The following is a 6,337-nucleotide window of genomic DNA, read 5'->3' on the forward strand; positions in this document are numbered from 1 at the left end:
CCCTGCTGATACAGACTGAACCCCCCACCCCCTCCCTGCTGATACAGACTGAACTCCCCACCCCGTCCCTGCTGATATAGACTGAACTCCCCACCCCCTCCCTGCTGAAACAGACGGAACCCCTCACCCCGTCCCTGCTGATACAGACTGAATCCCCCACCCCCTCCCTGCTGAAACAGACTGAGCCCTCCAGCCCCTCCCTGCTGATACAGACTGAACCCTCCCACCCCCTCCCTGCTGATACAGACTGAACCCCCCACCCCCTCCCTGCTGATACAGATTGAACACCCCCACCCCCTCCCTGCTGATACAGACTGAACCCCCCACCCCCTCCCTGCTGATACAGACTGAGCCCTCCAGCCCCTCCCTGCTGATACAGACTGAACGCCCCCACCCCTCCCTGCTGAAACAGACTGAGACCCCCAGCCCTTCCCTGCTGATACAGACTGAACCCCCCCAGCCCCTCCCTGCTGAAACAGACTGAGCCCTCCACCCCCTCCCTGCTGATACAGACTGAACGCCCCCACCCCTCCCTGCTGAAACAGACTGAGACCCCCACCCCTTCCCTGCTGATACAGACTGAACCCCCCCAGCCCCTCACTGCTGATACAGACTGAGACCCCCACCCACTCCCTGCTGATACAGACTGAACCCCCCCACCCACTCCATGCTGATACAGACTGAACACCGCCAGCCCCTCCCTGCTGATACAGACTGAACCCCCCCCACCCAATCCCTGCTGATACAGACTGAGACCCCCCACCCCCTCCCTGCTGATACAGACTGAGACCCCCACCCTCTCCCGGCTGATACAGACTGAACCTCCCACCCCCTCCCTGCTGATACCGACTGAACCTCCCCACCCCCGCCCTCCTGATACAGACTGATCCCCCCACCCCGTCCCCGCTGATACAGACTGAACACCCCCAGCCCCTCCCTGCTGGTACAGATTGAACCGCCCCACCCAATGCTTGCTGATACAGACTGAGACCCCCAACCCCTCCCTGCTGAAACAGACTGAACCCCCCACCCTCTCCCTGCTGAAACAGACTGAGACCCCCACCACCTCCCTGCTGATACAGACTGAGCACCCCCAACCAATCCCTGCTGACACAGACTGAGACCCCCACCCCCTCCCTGCTGATACAGACTGAACCCTCCCACCCCCTCCCTGCTGATACAGACTGAGAACCACATCCCCTCCCTGCTGATACAGACTGAACCCCCACCCCCTCCCTGCTGATACAGACTGAGCCCTCCAGCCCCTCCCTGCTGATACAGACTGAACCCCCCCACCCCCTTCCTGCTGATACAGACTGAACACCCCCACCCCCTCCCTGCTGATACAGACTGAACCCCCCACCCCCACCCTGCTGATACAGACTGAGCCCTCCACCCCCTCCCTGCTGATACAGACTGAACGCCCCCACCCCTCCCTGCTGATACAAACTGAACACCCCCACCCCCTCCCTGCTGAAACAGACTGAGACCCCCACCCCTTCCCTGCTGATACAGACTGAACCCCCCCCAGCCCCTCACTGCTGATACAGACTGAACCCTCCCACCCCCTCCCTGCTGATACAGACTGAGAACCACATCCCCTCCCTGCTGAGACAGACTGAACCCCCACCCCCTCCCTGCTGATACAGACTGAACACCCCCAGCCCCTCACTGCTGATACAAACTGAGACCCCCACCCCCTCCCTGCTGATACAGACTGAACACCCCCACCCCTTCCCTGCTGATACAGACTGAACCCCCCCAGCCCCTCACTGCTGATACAGACTGAATTCTCCCACCCCCTCCCTGCTGATACAGACTGAGAACCACATCCCCTCCCTGCTGATACAGACTAAACCCCCACCCCCTCCCTGCTGATACAGACTGAGCCCTCCAGCCCCTCCCTGCTGATACAGACTGAACCCCCCACCCCCTCCCTGCTGATACAGACTGAACACCCCCACCCCCTCCCTGCTGATACAGACTGAACCCCCACCCCCTCCCTGCTGATACAGATTGAACACCCCCACCCCCTCCCTGCTGATACAGACTGAACCCCCCACCCCCTCCCTGCTGATACAGACTGAGCCCTCCAGCCCCTCCCTGCTGATACAGACTGAACGCCCCCACCCCTCCCTGCTGAAACAGACTGAGACCCCCAGCCCTTCCCTGCTGATACAGACTGAACCCCCCCAGCCCCTCCCTGCTGAAACAGACTGAGCCCTCCACCCCCTCCCTGCTGATACAGACTGAACGCCCCCACCCCTCCCTGCTGAAACAGACTGAGACCCCCACCCCTTCCCTGCTGATACAGACTGAACCCCCCCAGCCCCTCACTGCTGATACAGACTGAGACCCCCACCCACTCCCTGCTGATACAGACTGAACACCGCCAGCCCCTCCCTGCTGATACAGACTGAACCACCCCCACCCAATCCCTGCTGATACAGACTGAGACCCCCCACCCCCTCCCTGCTGATACAGACTGAGACCCCCACCCTCTCCCGGCTGATACAGACTGAACCCCCCACCCCCACCCTGCTGATACAGACTGAGCCCTCCACCCCCTCCCTGCTGATACAGACTGAACGCCCCCACCCCTCCCTGCTGATACAAACTGAACACCCCCACCCCCTCCCTGCTGAAACAGACTGAGACCCCCACCCCTTCCCTGCTGATACAGACTGAACCCCCCCCAGCCCCTCACTGCTGATACAGACTGAACCCTCCCACCCCCTCCCTGCTGATACAGACTGAGAACCACATCCCCTCCCTGCTGGGACAGACTGAACCCCCACCCCCTCCCTGCTGATACAGACTGAGAACCACATCCCCTCCCTGCTGGGACAGACTGAACCCCCACCCCCTCCCTGCTGATACAGACTGAACACCCCCACCCCTTCCCTGCTGATACAGACTGAACCCCCCCAGCCCCTCACTGCTGATACAGACTGAATTCTCCCACCCCCTCCCTGCTGATACAGACTGAGAACCACATCCCCTCCCTGCTGATACGGACTAAACCCCCACCCCCTCCCTGCTGATACAGACAGAGACCTCCAGCCCCTCCCTGCTGATACAGACTGAACCCCCCACCCCCTCCCTGCTGATACAGACTGAACACCCCCACCCCCTCCCTGCTGATACAGACTGAACCCCCCACCCCCTCCCTGCTGATACAGACTGAGCCCTCCACCCCCTCCCTGCTGATACAGACTGAACGCCCCCACCCCTCCCTGCTGATACAAACTGAGACCCCCACCCCCTCCCTGCTGAAACAGACTGAGACCCCCACCCCTTCCCTGCTGATACAAACTGAACCCCCCCAGCCCCTCACTGCTAACACAGACTGAGACCCCCAACCCTCTCACTGCTGATACAGACTGAACCTCCCCACCCCCTCCCTGCTGTTACAGACTGAACACCCCACCCCCTCCCTGCTGATACAGACTGAACCTCCCCACCCCCTCCCTGCTGTTACAGACTGAACACCCCACCCCCTCCCTGCTGAGACAGACTGAACACCCCCAGCCCCTCCCTGCTGGTGCAGATTGAACCCCCCCACCCAATGCCTGCTGATACAGACTGAGACCCCCACCCCCTCCCTACTGAAACAGACTGAACACCCCACCCCCTCCCTGCTGATACAGACTGAGACCCCCCCCACCCTCTACCTGCTGAAACAGACTGAGACCCCCACCACCTCCCTGCTGATACAGACTGAACCGCTCACCCAATCCCTGCTGATACAGACTGAGACCACCACCCCCTCCCTGCAGAAACAGACTGAACCACCCCAGCCCATCCCTGCTGATACAGACTGAACTCATCCCCTCTTCCTGCTGATACAGACTGAAACCCCACCCACTCCCTGCTGATACAGACTGAGACCCCCACCCGACTCCCTGCTGATACAGACTGAACACCCCCACCCCCTCCCTCCTGCTACAGACCGAACCCCCCACCCAATCCCTGCTGATACAGACTGAACCCCCCACCCCTCCCTGCTGATACAAACTGAGACCCCCACCCCCTCCCTGCTGATACAAACTGAGACCCCCACACCCTCCCTGCTGAAACAGACTGAGACCCCCACTCCTTCCCTGCTGGTACAGACTGAACCACCCCAGCCCCTCACTGCTGATACAAACTGAGACCCCCACCCCCTCCCTGCTGACACAAACTGAGACCCCCACCCCCTCCCTGCTGATACAGACGGAACCCCCCCACCCCCTCCCTGCTGATTCAGACTGAATACCCCCACCCCCTCCCTGCTGATACAGACTGAACTCCCCACCCCCTCCTTGCTGATACAGACTGAACCACCCACCCCCTCCCTGCTGATACAGACTGAACACCCCCACCCCCTCCCTGCTGATACAGACTGAGACCCCTACCCCCTCCCTGCTGAAACAGACTGAACCGGGCCACCCAGTCCCCGCTGATACACTGAACACCCCCAGCCCCTTCCTGCTGATACAAACTGAACCCCCCCACCCCTCCCTGCTGATACAGACTGAGACCCCCACCCCCTCCCTGTTGATACAGACTGAGACCCCCACCCCCTCCCTGCTGATACAGTCTGAACCTCCCCACCTCCTCCCTGCTGATACAGGCTGAACACCCCCAAACCTTCCCTGCTGATACAGACTGAGACCTGCACCCCCTCCCTGCTGATATAGACTGAGACCCTCACCCCCTCCCTTCTGATACAGACTGAACTCTCCACCCGCTACCTGCTGATACAGACTGACCTCCCCACCCCGTCCCTGCTGATACAGACTGAGACCCCACCCCACTCCATGCTGAAATAGACTGAACCCCCCCACTCCCTCACTGCTGATACAGACCGAGACCCCCACCCCCTCCCTGCTGATACAAACTGAGACCCCCACCCCCTCACTGCTGAAACAGACTGAGACCCCCCACCCCCTCCCTGCTGATACAGACTGAGACCCCTACCCCCTCCCTGCTGATACAGACTGAGACCCCCACCCCCTCCCTGCTGATACATACTGAACCCCTCACCCCGTCCCCGCTGATACAGACTGAACACCGCCAGCCCCTCCCTGCTGATACAGACTGAACCCCCCCCACCCAATCCCTGCTGATACAGACTGAGACCCCCACCCCCTCCCTGCTGATACAGACTGAACCCCCCACCCCCTCCCTGCTGATACAGACTGAGCCCACCACACCTTCCCTGCTGATACAGACTGAGACCCCCAACCCTCCCTGCTGATACATACTGAACTCCCCACCCCCTCCCTGCTGATACATACTGAACCCCCCACCCCGTCCCCGCTGATACAGACTGAACACTGCCAGCCTCTCCCTGCTGATACAGACTGAACCCCCCCACCCCCTCACTGCTGATACAGACTGATATAGACCGACCGTCCCCGACCCTGCCCCACTGATATAGACCGACCCTCCCCGACCCTTCCCCACTGATAGAGACCGACCCTCCCTGACCCTGCCCCACTGATATAAACCGACCGTCCTCAATCCCACTCCACTTCTTGCAGTCCTTCAGGAGGATATTATAAAATTCTGTGGATTGATAGGATTTCCTCCCTCCAGTAACTTCAAAGATAATTGATTTGATGGAACAACGACTCAAAGGTCGGAGGTGTCGTTGACAGTATAGAGTGCTGTTGTAGGCTGCAGCGGGACATTGATAGGATGCAGAGATGGGCTGAGAGGTGGCAGATGGAGTTCAGCCTGGATAAATGCGAGGTGATGCATTTTGGAATGTCGAATTTGAAAGCTGAGTACAGGATTAAGGATAGGATTCTTGGCAGTGTGGAGGAACAGAGGGATCTTGGTGTGCAGATACATAGATCCCTTAAAATGGCCACCCAAGTGGACAGGGTTGTTAAGAAAGCATATGGTGTTTTGGCTTTCATTAACAGGGGGACTGAGTTTAAGAGTCGTGAGATCTTGCTGCAGCTCTATAAAACTTTGGTTAGACCGCACTTGGAATACTGCGTCCAGTTCTGGTTGCCCTATTATAGGAAAGATGTGGATGCTTTGGAGAGGGTTCAGAGGAGGTTTACCAGGATGCTGCCTGGACTGGAGGGCTTATCTTATGAAGAGAGGTTGACTGAGCTCGGTCTCTTTTCATTGGAGAAAAGGAGGAGGAGAGGGGACCTAATTGAGGTGTACAAGATAATGAGAGGCATAGATAGAGTTGATAGCCAGAGACTATTTCCCAGGGCAGAAATGGCTAACACGAGGGGTCATAGTTTTAAGCTGGTTGGTGGAAAGTATAGAGGGGATGTCAGAGGTGGGTTCTTTACACAGAGAGTTGTGAGAGCATGGAATGCGTTGCCAG

This window comes from Stegostoma tigrinum, chromosome 36 (assembly GCF_030684315.1).
Source record: "Stegostoma tigrinum isolate sSteTig4 chromosome 36, sSteTig4.hap1, whole genome shotgun sequence".
Taxonomy (NCBI): Eukaryota; Metazoa; Chordata; class Chondrichthyes; order Orectolobiformes; family Stegostomatidae; genus Stegostoma; species Stegostoma tigrinum.